This window comes from Camarhynchus parvulus, chromosome 12 (genome assembly GCF_901933205.1).
Source record: "Camarhynchus parvulus chromosome 12, STF_HiC, whole genome shotgun sequence".
Taxonomy (NCBI): domain Eukaryota; kingdom Metazoa; phylum Chordata; class Aves; order Passeriformes; family Thraupidae; genus Camarhynchus; species Camarhynchus parvulus.
Genome location: NC_044582.1, coordinates 13,316,024 through 13,336,241, shown reverse-complemented (window position 1 = coordinate 13,336,241; position 20,218 = coordinate 13,316,024). Strand labels below are relative to the sequence as shown.

The window sequence follows — 20,218 nt, the reverse complement described above, 5'->3', positions numbered from 1 at the left end:
TGTTTGGGGATTGTTCACCCACAGGTGATTGTTTCATTGGATTTGGTGTGAGTTGTTTTGACTCTCTGGCCAATCAGGGTCAAGATGTGTCAAGACTCTGGAAACCAGAGTCACAAGTTTTCATTATTTTTTTTTAGCATTCAGTAAGTATCCTTTCTGTATTTTTTAGTATAATATAATATAGTATTCTTTAATATCATATATTATTATAAAGGAATAAATTAGCCTTCTGAGAACACAGAGTCAGATTCACCATTCCTGCCTTCGTCAGGGATCCCTGCAAATACAATAGTTTTTTTCCAAGTTAGACTCTGGCAAGTACAGCAGGTATGGATTAATGCAAGCATGCTATTATATGATTTTTAATTGGTTCCCTGTGTAAGATGGTCCACATACTCACCAGTGATACAAAACCTAAGAATTCTGATATGTAGAAATGGCATTTATTTTCTCCAAAGTATACCAGATAGAAGCCAGTTGCCCTTGAGCTCTGTTACAGTCTGCTCTTCCCAAAATTTCTCATCCTTTACAAATAACACACTCCAGGTGACATGAGAGGGGAGGATCTGCAGAATTCAAGCAGCAAGGCAAAGGCACAGAGGGTGTCAGGGACAGGATCCTGCCTGTGCAGGAGCCCTGTCAGAGTCAGGATGCCCCTGCCTCTGCACACAACTGCCTCTAACGGGTTTTATCCCTGCAAAACCTCGGAAAACACGTGAGCATTCTGCCCTTGGCAGAAAACAGCGTTAATTCTGCAGCAGCCCCTTCAAAGGGCAGCGACAGAATCTGGGTCAGGCGGAGCCCGGGTTTGGCCAGCGCCCGCCACCAGGTGTCACCAACTTCTTGATCAACGCAGATCGGATCCCAAAATGCGGCTCTGCCAGCCTGTTTATCACTCACGGGGACCACTGTCACATGTGCCACCCAGAGAACCAGAAAAGACCGGCACTTTCCCCTCCAAAACCGCACACTGTTTGTCTCTGTTCCCGTTCAAGTGTCTCTGGTTAACTCCCCTGGGTTTGCAGTCACTCTCTTTTCTGTCACCTTACAGAAAAAGAGAACCCAACCCAACTGTGAAGTTTAAGCCCCGTTCCCATGAAGGATGTGGGGGCTTGAGGGTGCCATGTGCTGTCTCTGAAGAAGGAGACCCAAGCCTGCCCCAACCCACAGGGAAACCTACTATTCCACCATTTGCTTTACTATCAAAAAAACAACCCACTGAGCAGTTATGGTCTTGATTTCCAGAGGGAAATGGTTTGGGTCAACCTCACAATTTCAGCTGAAGAGCAGGTAGCTCCCAGATGTGTAAAACAAGGTATAAGACATGAAAGTTAAAGAGTATCTTGGAAAAAAGGTAAGTGACAACCATAAAAAGCACCATTACTTATCCTGACGTCCAAGCAAATGGTGCTGCCCAGAAAGTGGGAGCAACAGAAATAAAACCTACTCAGATGGGGAATATCATCTTTCCAGTCTGATATCTTTATGTGCATGCATGACATTTAACAATCAATATAAGAACTAGAGAGAAAGCATGAGTTACTAATACTTCTGCATCAGTTGCAGAACTTTTGAAAAAAAAATAATGTTATCATGGGAAACAATCTATCCCAGGCTCCCAGTGAAATGTCATGCATGGAGCAGGGATACACAAAACCAGCACCCAGCACCAGCACTGGGATTGCTGCCACTATACTCAGTGCCTACAGACATTGCCACACTTTGAAGATGATCAACGAGGAAATATTCTTGCAGCATCTGGACACTGCCTCAGCATATGAAAGGCACTCCCGGAGGGACTCCAAACTCTCTGTTTATTCTGATTTGAGCTGCCATGCTGCAAATGTCTAACTGGGAACAGACCTTCTTTACTGGTTGATAAGCCCCAGGTCCTTCCATGAAGCAAGCAAAGCCCTGCTGAGTGAAAAAAATTTAGTGGCCTTGAAGCCTTCAGAATCATATGAAAATCAGGACTTTCTGTTCCTCTTCTCTATCCCCGCCTTGTCAAACACCTCAGAACTCACAGCATCCATCTGGCAGGACCTCATGTCATCATATTCTTTCAGATTGTCACTATAATGTCAACTGAAGGCACCATCACAGCACACACCATCCATTAGGGTCAAAGTGGATGTTCTCCTTATCTTCATATAAATTAATCCATTAATCCCTGGAATCTAATTTTTCTTCTTTTTTTTTTTTTTTTTTTTTTTTTTTTTCAGATTAGGCCTTGCAGACACTGAACTCAAAAGACAGACACAAAACCAGAATGTTCTACTCTGCTTTCAAGGCATCACTTTACATGACATCCATATCAGGAATGTTTTCACTTTGGATAGCCACCAAAGCCCCATATCAAGTTTAGTTAAAATCATCATACCAAAGCTGCAAGAAATGCGTCAAGATTTCCAATTGCATTTAAAAATCTGAAAAATTTTAAATTCAAAGGAAAGCAGTAAGTAAGAGTGCCTCCAATCTGTATTGATTTCAATGATGTTATGTAAAATTTGCAGACCAACCTTGCCTAATAGCAATGAAAAATCTCCAGAGTATTGTACAAAATGTCAAAAAAACCTTGTAATCTGGGACAGTGGAGATTTTCACAGTCTGAAAAGCAGAGGTGCTACCTGTGGTTTTAGGACAGGCATATGAGCTGAACTGTTCTAGTGAGATCTTCAATAATAAGTGACCTTGGTGTGTTTAGTTCATTTATCACCAGGAGTCACAAATCTCTCCCCTCTCTCTGGTTCTCTGCAGAGTCACACAGATGCTGTATTCTGCACAAGGATTCTGCTGTGAAAAATGTAAAACACGCCAGAAATGCGCAGTGAGTGAGGCAGAAATGCCCCAGGTTTGGTCCTGCTCCCACCATGGACCAGGGCAGCAGTTTCTGCACAAAGCCAGGATCAGCCCTTTGCACAGGGAGCCTCAGAAAGGGCTGAGCCATTTTCCCCAGAAGGCATCTCCTCCTCTGACAGTGCCTGCCTCAAACAAGCAAAGAGGGCTTGTGCTCTGCCTTGATTTTGCATCTCATTATCCCACTCTTCATAGTGAGCAGATGTGAGGGAGCTTTTCACTTTTTGGAACATTGCTGCATCCAGACCAGATAGAAAATACTGCACAACAGCAGAGAACTGCCCAAATACATCAAAGTGCTATATGCTCTTACCCCTTAACCTACTGGTTTAACCTAGAAGGAATTCCAGACCTCCTCCTCAGGAGCCCTGGATTAAATTCCCAGCTCAGACACCCATTCCTTGCATAAGCAAACAGCAGCCTTTCCTGCTCCTTGCTTTCATGCACGAAACAGAGGTGGTGAGTGTTTCTACAAAGCAGGGAGGATGCTTGGCAGCCCTTACAACAAGCCACATTTCAATACAGCAAAGGGTGAAGTGAAGCTAGTGCCTAACACACACTGAAGGGTTTTAATTGTGTTTTTATCAATGGTGAGGCACTGCAAGTCAAGAGCTGTGACAATATACCTAAATCATACAGGATTACCACATTGTGTCAAACAAACATATAATTAAGCAGCTTTAATATGTTAACAGTTTAGAATCAGATTAGTGTTGTATTAGGCTAATAGAGCTGGTCCCCATTAATCCAGATGAATTGCTCAACTCTGTTTACTTGGATTTTTTTTTCCAGAAATTTAAAGACATAAATCTAATTCTCAGCAGAACGTGCACATGCTGTAGGGTGGGATGAATTCATCAAGATATCTGGGCACGTGGAAACACCAAGTGCAGCTTATCTGGTTCAATCACACAATGAAGAACTAAAAACTCTAATCCCTTGTGATGAGATTTTGTACCACAAGAAAAGACAAGGTATCTGGTGCTGAGGCACCTCTCCTCATTTGCAAATGGCCCTGAGTGCTGTGTGGCTCCACACAGCCCCAGGACCAGTGTTGGAGTCCATGTTGCAGAAACAGTCCACAGAGGTAATGCTGCTTTTGTACACAAAATGCAGGGATGCAAGGCACAGATGCATGTAAAAGCTGCTGCCCAGCTTCCCTGGGCTCCCCAAGCTTTAAATACAGAACTTAAGGGATCACACACATCATGGCAGCAATGTTGGGATGCCTGAACGTGTCCATGATGCATGATCCCAGATGAAGGGCTCACTCTACGGCCAGGTCAGAAAGGGTCTTGATGATTCCCATTCAAAGCTTATTCTTAAGGATGCAAGGAAGCATCCAGGCAAAAAGAAACGTGAATAGTGGGGCATGGAGGGCAGCCAAGGCCAGCCCACATTGCTCATGGCCTGTACTGATGAGATTTAATCCAGCCTCATCTAATGCAGCCTACTATTGGCACATCCACACAGCAGTAGCAGAGTGAAATCTGGTGACATTAAGGTTTGGTTCAAATGTCAAACTCAGAGGTGACACTTCAATGCCAGACGCTTCAAAGTCACTCCTACACGTGTTCTCTGCTTAATTTCTGTATGTGTGCATGCACCTCTATGAGTAAACACATACATCTTCTCCCTACATATGCATAAAAAATACATTATGGATCACAGAATGGCTTGAGTTGAAAGGCACTTTAAAGATTTTCTAGTTCCAACCCCCCTTCCACGGGCAGGGATGTCAGCCACTGGATCTATTTATAGATGTATCCTATACTGCAGCAGGACAATGGCAAGATTTCACTCCTTAACTTGATATGGCTAAGGCAAACACACACATTAAAGATGCAATTTATTTTCAGCCAACCCTGTATTGCTTTATAACCTCAAAACATGGACTAGATTTACACAAAATCAATGTCTACTTGTCTTAAACTGATCAATTGTCACATTTTTCCATATCCATGCAAACAATTCATTTTAACAGTCAATTTATGCTAATAAACAAGGCAGTTTCTAAGAAGACAAATTCTGGTACTGTCTACATTCAAGGTACCACTCAGCCAGCAAGAGAGATTTGATTTACATTGCATGAGTATTAGGGAGTCACCCAAGCACCCATAAAACAACGACACACATAGAGGCTGAGTTCCAAACAATTAATTAATCATGCTCATTTCAAGACAAATCCCATGGTGCAGAGGGCAGGATGCTGTAGTCACATGATATGTGGACATCAAGCTTTTATTCAAAATGTTATTCTCAGTAGAGAGTACCAGGCCTTGATTTACAACACATAAATCCTAATTCAGAGTGTTTATGCTACTGGGGACAAAACGTTTCCTTAGAAATATTGCTGGGAAAATGTCAAGCAATGAGTTATCTGTGATAGAATGACATGGAGACGACAGGTTTTTGCTGAGAGTAAATGGCAAAATACAGAATGCAAAAAGGTTTGGACAGCACTGCTTCTTCTGAAGTCTGAAGCTCAGCACACAACACTAAAATGAAAACCCACTTGCATCTGTTCCATTTACCATGAAGTCATAAGCAGCAGTCAGATATTTTTTGTTTGCCATCAATCAGTTATTGATGTGTAGCTCAATAAAATGAAAATATTTTATAGCAGAGATTTCATCAAGCATCCTCATACTACCAGAGCACAACATTGTGCCAGAGCAACATGGTTTAACACTTCTCTTCACGTTTATTGGTATTTACAACATGCAGCAGTAAATGACACAAAAACCCATGACCACCAACACTTGTCTTCAAGGGCAGCTTCAGAAACATTTGCAGCTCTGCCCCTCCTCCCCACACACTCTGACCACGTTCTGATGGCCAGGCTTGCTCTCCCATTGATAGTAGCTACAACACGAGTACGGAACACAGGGCTGCACATGGACATGTCCCCCCAAGGGACAAGAGGCTCCTCTCCATTTGGGAGCACACCTTTGGTAGGGTGCACTCACTCCTGTCCCCTCTGCCCTGTAGCTCATACACAGGTGCCTCTTGCTTCTGGAGGAAAGCAGCAGCACCCATGAGGAGGCTCTGTGCAAACCTGCACTCCCCAAGACCTGGCATTTCTTCCAAGATCACCTTGTGAGTCCTATTTCATCCCAAGAGCTGCCAGCCTGACCTGTGCCCCTTCCTTACCTTTCCAGCTGCAATGAGGAGCCTGCACAGAGCCAAGGCTGCAGAGCTGCTGCCTCCTCAGTTCTGTCTTTGCATTCAAACGCATCTACATTTCTTCACTCTTCAGCAGATAAAGCCACATGTCCCACTGGGACTGTGACATCAGCCACATCATTCTGAAGGCTCCTGTCAGTGGGGTTAGTGGTGGGAGGTGCTCCTGAGAATTCCCCGAAATGCTGTTGGGACAGTAGAAGGTCCATCTTCCCCTCCCACCAACAAGAGACCAGCTGCCTGAGCCCCAAGAGGAATTGCCATTGATTCCCAAAATACACTGGTCATTACCAACCTTTTCCTTTTCTATTAAAATTGAAATAAGGTATTAAATGATGCAGCTGGAAAGTGCCAATGAACTATTGCGCATGTGTGTTTTTCCCTTAAAGCTTTGATTTGTCCCACATAATTGTAGACAGGAAGGATGACATGTTCTCTACAGAAATTTATTACATTGTCAAAATCCTTGCTTTGAGTTTTCAAAATGAACAGTTTTGCTTGAAAAATACTGTGTTACAAAATTTATACACACATGAGAAAGACAGCGTAACGCATCAAAATCAAAGCACTTCAGTTGACCAGATCTGAGTTTTGGGGTGTTGGTATCTTTTTCAAGGCAAACAGACTTTCAAGATTTAAACATTCCTTCCTGACTCAAAACAGACAAAATTTTGGCAGTCTTGCCTTTTTTCAGTGAGACGTGAAGGCTGTTTCACACGTGGCTCTGCCAAGCATCACTGAGGCAGAAATTACACTCATGTGCGAGGAGAGGGCAGATTTTTCTCCTCCCATGGCACACACTCTGAGAGAGCCCCCTGAGAACATGGTGGTGGCCACACAAGGAAATGCCCAGCTGTGGCAATCAGGGCCCCATCCCATCCCATCCCATCCCATCCCATCCCATCCCATCCCATCCCATCCCATCCCATCCCATCCCATCCCATCCCATCCCATCCCATCCCATCCCCCTGTGTCCTCCTGGCTCTTAGAGGAAGCACCTTCCTCCTGGAAGCACCACGAGGGTCACTGAGGACTCATGCTGCAGAGGAAGCATAGCACCAGCACCTCTCATAAATTCCCTCCTTTTCTCACAAAATTGCCTTTGCTTCTCTTCTCTCTTCCATGTTGAGAGAAGCTTTGTGCTCCCAAAGGCTGCAGTTCTCTGAGGGTGCCTGCAGCCACACCAAGTTGCCTCATTAGCTTAAACAGCTGTTTTCCCCTTCATGCATCTAAACAGCAGAGTTATTTTTAAGTGTGCCCATTACACCTGAAAAACCTCTTTTGTCTCCCTCTTGTACAGCAGATTTCATTACACCAGAACTTTTCTGTACCTTTCCCTGCTATGAGAAAATTTAAAATTCAACACCAGGCAGGACAGTTCTCCTTGGCCATCTCTTTTGCTGTTTTTGCAAGGTGTGGCTCAACTATAAACGTGTATTTTCACAAATAGTGCTTAACCTCTACAAATGCAGAATATTTCAGCCTTTTCAGTGTGGCTGCTAACAGATTTATCACTTTTATCTATTATCTGGCCCATGACACTTCAGATTAATGCAGTTTGTTGTACATTGAGAAGCAGGCCATGCTGAAGATGGGTTTTCCCCAGAAATCATCCTTCTAGCAGCATACAGGAGAAAGGAAATACAAGGACACCTGACAACCACCCTGCTATCTCCAGAGAGCCAGGCGTGGGTGTCCACCACATTCCAGCATCCAAATGGCTCAATTCCCAAGGGGATACCAAAAGCCCTTACAAAACCTACCACAAACTTCACAGTCTTCATGCTCAACTGGGAAAAATGGGTTTGCTTTCCTCATAAGCTTTTCCTTCTGCACTTGAAACATTTCAGAAATACAGTGGTGCCTCTGGAGCCAGGATGCTCCTCGCACCAGGATCATGAAACCCACAGCCAAACATTTTATCCCACAAAGAGGCAGAGGTTGTGGCCACCATCCCCTGCCCAACCTCCCCTCTTTGGTACGATTGTTTGAGTATAATGAGACTTTAAATAAGTGCTTTTAAGGCTCCCACTTTCAAAAAAATCAGATGGCATCTTGGTTTGGTTCTGTATTCTGGGAAGAAGGAGGGAAGCTCTGATGTTGCCAAAATTAAAAAAAAATCAACCACATAAAACCCCCCATATTTGCTCATCAATATCAGTAGCTTGAGCCAGCATTTTATTTGTGTTTGTATACAATGACAACATTCAGGTGAGACCAATAATAAAGTACTAAGTGTCACAGGTTAAGAAGTAATGCTTTCTAGGTAAAAAGCATTTATGAAGAAAAATCAGCATCACAATTCCATTCATACTCAAATGTGAGGAAATGAGTTGGCACAACCGACAGCTCCATCTTTTTGACATATTTGTACTTTGCTTTTAAAAAGTAATGCAAACACAAAGCAAAAATGTTTAACACAGAGGATAAAGAAACACACGATCAATGTCTCCCACTCCCCACAGCTGGAGGTGACACATTCCCTCAAACATGGTATTTATCTTGGCATTTCTAAATTATTCACTGTTATTACTAATTTTTTTTCCCCTAAATACATGCCAAAGTATTACTTCCCAAATTACCAGCCTCTATTGTTAGTTACCAGCAATTTTTCATCTCCTGTTCAAGTCAGGGCAGTCACAAGAAACTAAAGGCTGAAGCGTGAGGGAGTTTGCCCATGAAACCCATGGCCTTGAGGGTGCCACAGCTCCAGGACTTCTCCAAAAACACACTGTGAGAGCTGCTGCCCAAACAAAAGGAGCTGAGATCAAAGGGAGAGGAAGGGAAACCAAGTCATGGGGCTGCTGCTTCCCAGGGACTGTCCAGAAGAGGTGGGTGAGCTGCTCTGGCCCCCGAATGACCAATTCCCACTTTCTCCCACCATCCCAAAAACAGGTTTTATGAGGAATTCACCACCTTGCACATGGCTACAGCCTCTGCAGAACATGTTGTTTAAACAAGGGACAATTGTTTGGCATTTGTAAGAAATGTGGCCAAGCCCCTTAAGAAAATGCTGCTTGGAATCATGTTGTTGCATCATCCTCTTGCCACAGTATTTTTAGAGATGTCTGTGACTACGTTTCCAGGGTAGGAAAAAAATCCCACTTTGGCCACCATGGGCACATGTCAAGGGAAAGCAACCACACAGGCACCATAATATGATGAATATGCAGCAAGTGCTGGTTCCCTTTTTCTGTAAAACAGAGGGAGCAGACACACAGAGCATTTGGATCCAGATCATCTTCCTCCAGGTACTGACTTTAAACACTTCGCAACAGCTAAAGCAGCACAAGGATTCCACATTCAGTTCTGAACTTCTCCCTAACCTTTGTGGTGGCATTAGCATAAGGCAAGGAGACATATTTTGACTCCCATCTGTGCAAATCCTCCCCGTGCTGCAGAATCAACATTCTGTCAACCAATTATTTTATGCTGTATCACAGCACCGGGGTGTGGGGGGGAGAGATGAGGGGGAATCATCACACCTACAATCAAAAGAGCAAGGTTTTGCAACATAGCATGTACTAAAGATGTCTGTCTTAAGTCAAACTAGCAGCCATATTTTATTCAAGAAGCATGTAAACAAATCTGGCACATTCATTATAAAAAAATTGTGTACCTAGCATGTTCATCACATTTCAGATATTCCATTCCTCCCTCCCCACTGAGCTCCATGGAGACAAGTCAATCAGAGTTAACCATCTGGTAATCCTTAGCCCAGGCTGTGCAGCTGCTACCTACCATTTTTAATCAGGGCTATGTCTTCCATTCATGCTAAATAGGAGGCATGAACAGCTGCTTGGCCAACACTTTCAAGCAAGCTCTCTCTCTCTCTCTCTCTTTAGTATTCCTGGCTTCTCTTCCTTTCAGCTTTACATTTTGCCCATGTTTTATGAGTATTCGCTTAAAAAAAAAAGTAATTATGAAACAAGAGGAAAATGCTTCTGGTCATTAAATCTTTAGAGAGTGTATCTGCTGTAAACAAGTTCCTGGGGGATACAGAGTCCATCACAGTCTCTGATTTGAGAAAATAAAAATTATTGTGTCCATGGAAATACCTTTTTTGTTTTTTCTTTTTAACCTACAGATCCCTACATGTTTTTAACCTACCATCCCTGGAGAATGGTTCTCCAGTGCACATTTCAGGTAGAGAAGCTTTAAGCATGCGAGAGGTAAGATAAATTTAAATGAAGACTATATGGATTAATTTTTAAAATGGGCACAGTAATTCCCTAGCTTAGGGAAGGTGTCCTGCAGGCTTTCCTGTATCCCAGCACCCAAGCAGAAGCCTCCCTGACTCCAGGAGATGCAGGGGAAGGGCACATGCCAAAATCACCCCTAAATCAGGCTGTCTCACGTCCTTTGCTCAGTTCCACAGGAGATGCTTCCCTGTGAGCCATGCCTTAAGCTTCTCCCACCATCTAAAACGCTTTGGGAATTATTTTTGTAGGAAATCCAACTGAATGACAACCAAATCTTTTCCAGAGATCAAAATACTCCGGCACAGCAGTATCTCAGCTGCAACTGCTCCAAAAAGCAGCATGTATCCTGGCCAGGTGATGGGTACCAGCCCAGCTCCATGCTGGGCACACACACTCATCCCTCATTCTCTGCCTTGGATGCATCCAGAGCCATGACTGTAAATCTCTTACCACAGAAACAGGAGAAAAATAAACTCCTATCCACTGCCAGTGGCAGATTTGCTGCAAAGTCAGGGAGATGGGTCATGACCATGGTGATGCCACCTAGTAGGAATGACTCAGAGAGAACTGGTACCTGGCCCAGCAAGATTCCCACCTGGATTTTGTGGGTGCAGACCCCAAGGTGTTGGCCTAGCCTGTCGGTTTAGGCCAACTCCTCCAGCATAGGTGCTTCTGGAGAAAATGTTTTTACATGGTTTTTCCTGAAATCCTCCTTCAGCCACGAGATGTTTTACATATATACTGGTCTTCCAGAAAAGCAGAATCTTGGGAACATGGAAATCACCCATTGCCTCCATACTCTGTGCAGCAATAGTCACAATTTATACCCCAGCAGTGTTAGAGAATGTTTTAACCCTGCAGAACACCGTTACTTGCTCCACCTACCAACAGACAAAACCAACATGAAGTTCATACTGAAAATAATAATAATAAATAAAAGAACCCCACAACTATATAGATGTTAGAAAACATTGCCTTTATTAATGACATGTCACTGGGGATGTAAAATCTTGCATGGCTTAATCAATTAGTTTGCCTGAACAGAAAACAAACAGAGGACATTTTCAGTGTACAAGAGTGCATAAGGGTTAATGCAATCATGCATTCCTCCAAGCCCACCATGAATTCAGCATTTAACTTCCATGAATTTGCCACAAGTAAAAAACCAAAGAAATAAGTTATATGACAGGATGGTGTTTCATCTTCTGGAGGGAAAATTCCTCCAAAACACAAACATGTCAGAGCAAATTTTAAGAGAAAAATAGTCTAGAATTATGGTGGAAGGACCCTGTGAAAAAATAGCTCTAGGATAATGAGTGCCATCAAATCGATAAGGTCCGCTTCTCCTTATGGCCTTTATGCACATATACACAGAAAATTACCGCAAACATTCTGCTTTAATGGCATTTTAGTTTTTCATCAGAGATAAAAACAGTCTTTGCTGTATCTAAATGTGCAGATTCACTTCAACTCTTGCAGCAATCAGAGTGAATTGGAAGAATAAAATATTCTATGTTAGTCCTTCTGGGAAGACTTATTTCAACCAAAAAAATCCTCCTCATGAACGATGGACCAATGCATGTACATCTCTAGGCAATGATCAGGCTGAGGGCAGTGAAAATGGGACAAGAGAGGTGTGGAAAAAGACAGACAGAAAAGCACAAGGGCAGATAATTTCTTGACTGGAAAAATGATGCATAAAAGAGTGGAACAGTACTCTGCCACAAACCAACCCAATTAAAGTGAAACCATGGGCTGTACATATTAAACTGGCCTTTGCTGTCTTCTGCTTGTAGGTCAATATTCCCAGCCTGCAAATCCTGTGTATGTTCTCTGATAACCTTTGATGCACCCTCCCCCTTGTGCATCCTTTCATGCTACAGAAGTGAATACAATTTAAATTTAGGATACAAAGCACAGTAAAAGCCAATCACAAATTCACATACACTAACCAAAGGTGGCACCAAACTAGAGGAGTATTAAAAACCATGAGAGACATCTCATTTTATGGCACTTGCTCTGATTGTGCCAGCTGCTCTACGGGCAACACTGAGAACAGCAATGCACTTCCAGAGGTCATGATGTGGCAGAAACTCAGGCTCAGCAACTCTTACACAAAGTATCACACACCAAAACAGTGCAGAAAACACCCTCTGTGACTGAAGTGAAGCTCGAGAGATGTCCTCAGTCACTGTAATGCTACAAAGCTGTAGAAAGCCAAGCTTTGCAGCCAAAATACTCTTATGAATTACCCTAAGCAGCAATGCCCATGCTGTAGCCAGTGGTTGCTACTTCCGGCAGAAAAGCTGATGCTCCGATGACTGCTACACTAAAAATGGACATCTTTTCTGATACAGAACCATTTCCTCCTCCAAGCCCTTGATTTAACTGCTACAAAATGAGGCAAGGGATGAAGTACCCCTTCACCCAGCCAGGGATGTCTCCTGCAATTGGGAAAAGCTCATGGCACTTAAACCCCTTGACAGGCAAGTGAAATCAGTGAAGTAACATTAATCCTCACAGCAATTAATTCAGTATGGAGCAAGCCCTGGACAGACACACATCCACCACTGCAAAGATTCAGAATGGCTCTGTGCTTTCACACTTGCACACAATGTGCACCCCTACCCCAGATTTTAAAAAGTCCAGTGTGCTAATACAGGATGTGCAATGAAGGGTTTAGTTGTGGAAGGGTTTGGATTTAATAATCCAACAGATTTTTGGCACAAAGTAACACCTTCTATTTGAGAAAAATTCAATTTTTACAGAATGTGGCCACAATAAAGATTGCATTACTCCTCTAGACTTACTCCCAAAAACCCCAGCCAATTCACAACCTGCCAGATGTGAGCTATAATAATGGTGGTGGTGATGATTTTGTTTTCTCCCCTCCCCACCAAGTATACTACTTATGAAACAGACTGAAAGACTGAAAGGGAATTTCAGCATCTTTAATTCAGAAAACAGAATGAACTAGAAATCTGGAAAAATAACTTGTGACTAATATGCAGATTTTATCAGCTTGTAGATCGGAAGCCACAGTTTGCTGGAAGTTGTCTCCTTCTCTGCTAATTTGCCTCAGATGAAAAAGGCACTTGTGTTCTCTCTCTAAGTGAATACTTCACCTCAATGCCTTTTGCAGCATATGCTCAAGCTTGCAGTTACTATTGATAGAATGGGAAAGAATGACAATTCTCAAGATTTCATAAAAATTCTTCTTAACCCAAATAGCTGCAGAATTTAATTTATAATTCAGATATTTACACTCAAAAATCAGTCCTGAAACCTTCTCTTGTAACACTCCAACCACAGATGGAATTTAATTTTAATAAAGGCTGCAATGGTGTGTGTTCAGACTGTGGCCTCACCAGAGTCTATAATGAAAACTGGTGATGACCATAAAACAATAGAAGTGTTCAGACTGTTTTAGGCCAAATGTCCAGTGGGATATCTGAAAACTGCTAATTTGGAAGAGGATAGACACATGATTTAGAGTGGGAAGAGTGCTCTGTGGTCATTAGCTGATATCCTGGGAATATCCACGTGATGAGCAGAGGAAGCTGCTTTAGCTGGAGGGCAGACACTGGGGGAGCAAAGCCTCACAAGGGAAGAACAACCATGCTCCTTGTATCCAGCATTTTTTGAACCCACCAGCCCCAGTACTAAGACATCATAAGGTGAAGTCATCAATCATAATCTGTAAAAGGGGCAAAAACCTCCATCATACAGATTATTCCTGCAGGATCAGACTCTCAACCACAGGTTTGTGCAGCAGTCGAATCCTTGGTTTTCTCCATCCTAAAAACCACACATGTCAGAGGGTCTGCGACAGGAGGGACATGCCCTGACAGACCACTACCCCCACCTCAGTGTCAGTGCAGCACTGGGAGTTTGGAGGAGAAACCAAAGGAGATGGTGCATCTGGAACCTGTTCTGTTCCTGCCCTCTGACCCCGCAGCCACACCACAAGAGATGAGAAATACAACAGGGAAAGAACAGATGGGGCATTGCACTGCACATTTCTCTGTGTTTCTACTGCTCTGATTGGAGAATTTGTGAGGGCATTTCTATTAGAACATGGTAACTATGTCAAGCTTTGATCCATCAGTGTACAACAGAATACAACTCTGATTTTCATGCTCTTAGGCATGCAATAAACTAAAGGCACCACAACTAGGAGGTACATGCAGATAGCTATAGGAATGCCCTTGGTACAGTTCAGGACTACAACTATGAATTACACCTGGAAACAAAATGTCCATTTCCTAGGTTCTTTCCTAAACCACCATGGTATGGATAGAGGCAGGTACAGGAGCTCACACAATCTCTTAGACAAAGTCACTAAAGCTAACAAAATATGTGCCTGGGTAAGAAACATGATACTGTCAGTCAGTTAACAGCACCACAATTGAGAATCTAACACTGAAAAGATACCCCTGAGGAGTGTGAAGATACATTAACTCCTTGATGCTCTTCACAATCCATTATCAGCTACATAATGGCAGGCCATAATATCCAAATCCTCAGCACCAAAGTCGCAATATACAGCCATAATCAATTTTCATTATAACAATCACCCTGTAAACAGGTCAGGAGCTAATTGGATCAATAACTGAATTTCCAACAAGTGAAACAAGCTGCACATTCAGCAGCCTATGGCTACAGAAAGAGTTTGTTCTCAGCATTATTGACAAGATCACTTTTAAATCGGCTGGGGCTGCAGATCAGAGTGCTGCCAGCCCTCTGCATCCCAAAGGCTCACTGCAAAGGGCAAGTCTTTCAGAGTGGCTGCACAGCTTTGCACCCACCACAGAGGTCTTCATTATAATCGATATTTGAAGCATAAAACATTCAACAGCAGGATATTTTAACTCCTAAAACCAGTCAATTATGTTTGCTGAATTAGCCTGTGTGATTGAGTTGGTGAATGCAACGAAGGAATAAGAGTGAAACAAAAGCCCTGTTTAAAATAGGTCGCTCCTTTAGAAAATTTTGTAATTACACACTGCAAATACATTTGCATATTCAATGAGTAGTACATGTTTCTTGTGATGAGAAAGCCTGGAAGAGCTTAATCAAAGTCTAGCTTATCAGCAAAGGCTAATTGGCTTCCATAGCACATCATCCATCAGAATCTAGCATTAGTGCAAGCTTCGCCAACCATTAGTTGGCAGAAAATCCCAATTTATTTTGATAACAGAGGTCTTACCTCCGGGGGTTTCCATGACCACATAATCAGGTGGTGCATCAGTGGCCCATCCCATGCCCTCCAGTCAGCATCACCCAGTTAATCAACTCAACAGCCAGGGAAGATGGGAACCGACCATGATGCAGAGTAATTTGAGAAGAATGAAAGGTGCAAGGGTGATACATAATGAGTTGGAATCTTTTTCTTTTAAGAAAGAGTGCGAAATAGAAACTAATTAATAAACTGCCATGAGTTAAGCAACCCAAATAGGCAAAATAATGATGGACTGAAGCTTTCCCTACAGCAAGCTGTCATCTCAGTTTGTGAGCTGTAAGGCTGATTTCCCCAGTGTTATGCAAAGAAATGGCCCTTTTTTCTTGTATTTAGACTTCATATTTCAGCTACTGAGTCTTCTTTACACTAAGTTGGGTTTGCAGGCGAGGAATAAACCCAAGCCTTCTATTCCTGGGCATGATCTGCCTATGCAAAAATCTGGAATTATTTTAGGGAAGCACATCTTAGTACTTCCAGACTTGTACTTCCACCACCACAACACATGACTACAAATGACAAAATCTAAAGAAAGTCAGACCTTAAGCAGGGCAGAGGCTGAAGATTTATTTATTAATGTAACACTTCATCTGAAATCATCACACATCTGTGTCACAGCTTGAAATTCTTATAATCAACCTAGTAGAAAGTATCACAAGATGCTATTGGCTTTGTGCAAGACAACAGCAAGGAGATAGGACCAGAATTTACTGCCATACCAAACCTTCTATGCAGGAAACATTATTGCCATTTCAATCCAGTGACGAATTCAAGGGTGAAGAATCAGGTCCTGCCAGGATCACCTGTAATCATCTTGTGGCTGCAGCCAAATGCTGCCTGATTTGGAGTCTCGCATAGCAATCAAAAAGGCAATGGGACAGCTCTGTAAGTATTCCAGATTCATCAGCACAGCACTTATTACTGAGAACCTGAGCTAATTAGCACTGCCTCACTGGCAGCACACTTTGGGATCCAAGCCATCCCCTCCACATGGCAGTGCCTGGTGCTGGGCTGGTCCCTGCAGCTCACCCAGAGCTGGCCAAGCCCTGCTGGGGTGACACGAGGCACATGCCCCAAATTGCGCTCATCATTCAAATCACCCAGCTACAAAACTCAACTACAACGGTTAAACACAAGCAAAACAACCTAATTTTGTGCTTCAGAAGCCAACTAAGAGTCCTCTCACCATCTATAAATCCAAGAGCAAGACCTGGGCGATTAGGACCGTGTGTTTCCTAGGTGATAAGCCTTTCATTTTTCTGAAAGACATTTGAAATAGAGCATAGGAAGATTAATCCTCCCCAGAGAAGGGAGAGTTCACGGACTAATTTCTCTTGCATTTAGATGTAATAATTAGGCCTATTGATTTTTTTGCTTTGTTCTTTACCATTATAATGAAATAATTAAGACAACTTCAAGGAAGTACTTGAAAGCTCACTTCACTTTGTCTTCTCAAACATGGGCCACCTAACACTTACGTTGACACTCAAAGGGAAAAGCAAAGGTGGACTCTTGCCTTATTTATCTCCACAATTCATCAGGCATCAACTTCAGGCAGCAAAGTGCTGCCTCAGGCTGCACTCCATTTGCTGCCTATCATGACTATGAACAGCAACACAAATGAGATCCATCTACTGCAACCAGGACACACATTGCTCTGCTAAGCTCTCACAGCAGCTTGTTATCAAGGGGGACTGGAGAGAGGCTGACCCCCTCCAAGAGTTATGAAGAAAAAGAAAGCAATACTTGTAATTCCCCCTGAAGAGCCTCATGGTAGTGTTCTTACAAAATATTACGCAAATGTTATTTTCAGTTCAATTTTTTTTTTAAGATTCTTGGAAGATAATGGTGAAGTGTCTACACTGAAGAGCACTCATGATCTCTCCAATCTCTCAGAGAGCAGCACAAGCAGGTTTTTCAAGTACAAGTACGACACTATCCATGAAGGACTCAATCTTTGCATCCACAGGAGGAAAACATTACACAAATGGTTTGGGGGCTTCCTGGTGGTCCTCAGGGATGCAAAGCTTGGCTGAATGGATCAGGCCTGAACAGTGTGCATTGTGCACATCTGCATGGATACTCAGGGAGTGCTGAAACTGGAACAATTATGAGAAGGATGAATGAAGATATTAAACATGCAAAAAAGTTCTGAGAAAAGCCACTTAAATTGAAAAGGATTTTCTCATTTCTAATTCAACATTACTAATTCAGCTGATAAGAGTTCTCTGATCTCTCCAGCATGCCTCAGATTTAAACAATTTTAGGCATTTTTGTATTAAATAGCCTTTCAAATATTAATCTTGTAAAAACAGAGGGAAATGCACATGCATTTTAAAACATGCTTGCTTCACAAACACCACTAAAACAAGCTGATACAAAACCATGGTCTTGCAGCCCTTGAGGGGCAAAGGCAGTGACTGAAAAGAGAGAGATCACTCCCCCAAAATAGAGATATGCTGCCCTGGAATATGACACCCCATGTGTTGGACGTGGATGAGTGTTTAGGTCCAAACTGAGCACAGAACTTTCCAGAAGTGAGGCATTCACTGCAGACTGGGATTGAGCACTGGAGTATCTTGGCCCAGAATTGACATTGCAGCCCTCTCCACATTTTGCTCTTCATGCAAAGCTCACCCAGACCCTTGTGGCTGATGTAGCTCTGGCACAGTGTGAGCTGGTAATGTTTAATAGGCGTCTCCTGTACCCAGTGGTCACTGTGACAGCAGGGAACCAATGTTTATGATTCAACACTTCAAACAGAAATCTTAGATGTGGCTACCTCTCAACAGGAGGAAACATCTGAAGAATGTGTTTTTCTGATATTTTTATTTCCTGAGAAATGAAGGGTGCTTTCTGTATGACTCACATCCATGTTTTTCACTTGCGATATTTTTAAACTCTGAGATCCAGCACTGATTGGAATGCAAAAAGTGTGACTTTTCTCCCGTCCTACCCCAAAGGGCCTTTCAGCCAGGGACAGGTGACAGCAGGAACTGGGAGTAGGTCATCTCCAGGTTTACAATGGGGGTAGAAAGCTTAAAAGAAACAGCTTTAGAATTGATGAATGTCAGCCATATGTGAAAGCTAAAAGGTTTGATGAAAAAGAAGTACACAGACTTCTTTCCTATAAGAACATAATGTGTATTTGAAAACAAACAGAAAAACTCATTCAGAATAAGGGCTCCTTTCTCTCCTCTCCAGCCAAAAATATCTTTACAGTGTAGATGAGAGATAATTTTTTAAAAAAATGCAGTTAATTAAATACATAATTCATAGAGATATCCTCATGACAAGTGATCCAATGCAGATTGTTTACGTGAATTTCCTCTCACTGCACATTCCTTCCCAAATTCTGCATGATTATATTAGGGCATCATGGAGAAACCCAGACCTGTCCTAGCTGCACCCAGACTGTGCAGATCTAAATTGTCCAGTCCTCAAAGAATCAAAAGATGCAAAAAACAAACACAACAGACAGTGATAAAAGAGTTTCAATGCTTTGAAACTGCTCCCCAGAGTCCAGCTTCTCTTTCAGCTTGGGAAAGGCTGAAGGGATCCTTTCTGGACCAAGGCTCACCATAAAACCTCGTTGGCCGGGCTAAAATGTCTTTAGCATCAGGCCAATGTAAATGCTGCCCTTCTTTAAGTACAGTTTAGTTCCTTTAAAACTCCATTCAAGGGACCTAAATGCCAGCCTCAAGCTCAGACACAAGTAAGCATTCAAAGGAAATTCACAGGCAAGGTTTTGCTCTGGGCAGAAAGATTTTGCTAATGGTTTCACAAAAATTTTTTTGCCTCCACAGGAGCAAAAAAGCAGAAGAAAGTTGAGGCAGAACCATACAAGCAGTCAGAACAGCAATAAAACCTGGAAATTCAAAGGTAAGAAAGGGGTTTCTGCCCATTCAGGGGGAAGGTGGCTGCAGGAGCACACCAGGCTCCTCTGTACTGCCAGTGTGAATACACAAGAGTGAATCACCAAATCATCTGAAGCAACTCCTTTTAAAAGGAATAACCTACAAAGGACTGAAAACCTGACTAATGATTAAGATCAAAAGGGGTAACATCAACACAGAAACCTATTCAGTCTATACAAAAATGTCTCCAGCTCTTCATGTGACAGGGAACACACTGTTTGCTTAGCAGCAACACAGAGCTGTACAAAATACAGAGTTTAAATACATTTCCATTCAGATAAGTTATCTCTTCCCCTCCCCACCAGCAGCTTTAAAAAGATTCATCTTAAACGTACAGCACTGGAGGGTTTTTTCTTCTCAGATTTTTAATTCACTGGCATCACAAAGACCTTCAGCAATTGACAGTGTGAAGAGCACTTTCTCCTCAGATTGCCCTGCTTTGAGTCGGTTTGTACACTGTGGTTACCTCGTTACTTACATTGCATTACACAGGGGCAAATGCGGCAGGCACTGCTCTCTGCAGCAGATGTGCCCCAGGGCCAGCACCAGCCAGATGTTTCCCAGGGCCCCACATCAGGAGCAGGGGCTGGGCTGCTTTACCTCAACTGCCCTCTTACCTTCCTTCTAGCCTGAAAGTGGGGTAAATCAGAGAAACTGCAGAGGACACAGCCACACCAGCTGGCTACACTAATCAAAGTGTTGCAATTAGCAAAATAATAAAAACAAAAAACAACAAACCAAACAGAAAAAAACAACAACAAACCACCAAGCCAACAAAGCAAAAACCCCAAACCTATGGGAGACACCCAAATTCTGTTGAA

At 42.8% G+C, this 20,218-nt stretch overlaps 1 protein-coding gene across 2 annotated transcripts in view; it reads right to left on the bottom strand.

The window, feature by feature from the left end:
* SYNPR (synaptoporin) overlaps positions 1-20,218 on the bottom strand; it is a 97,395-nt gene that overhangs the window by 64,703 nt on the left and 12,474 nt on the right. The gene's annotated exons all lie outside the window — the stretch shown is intronic.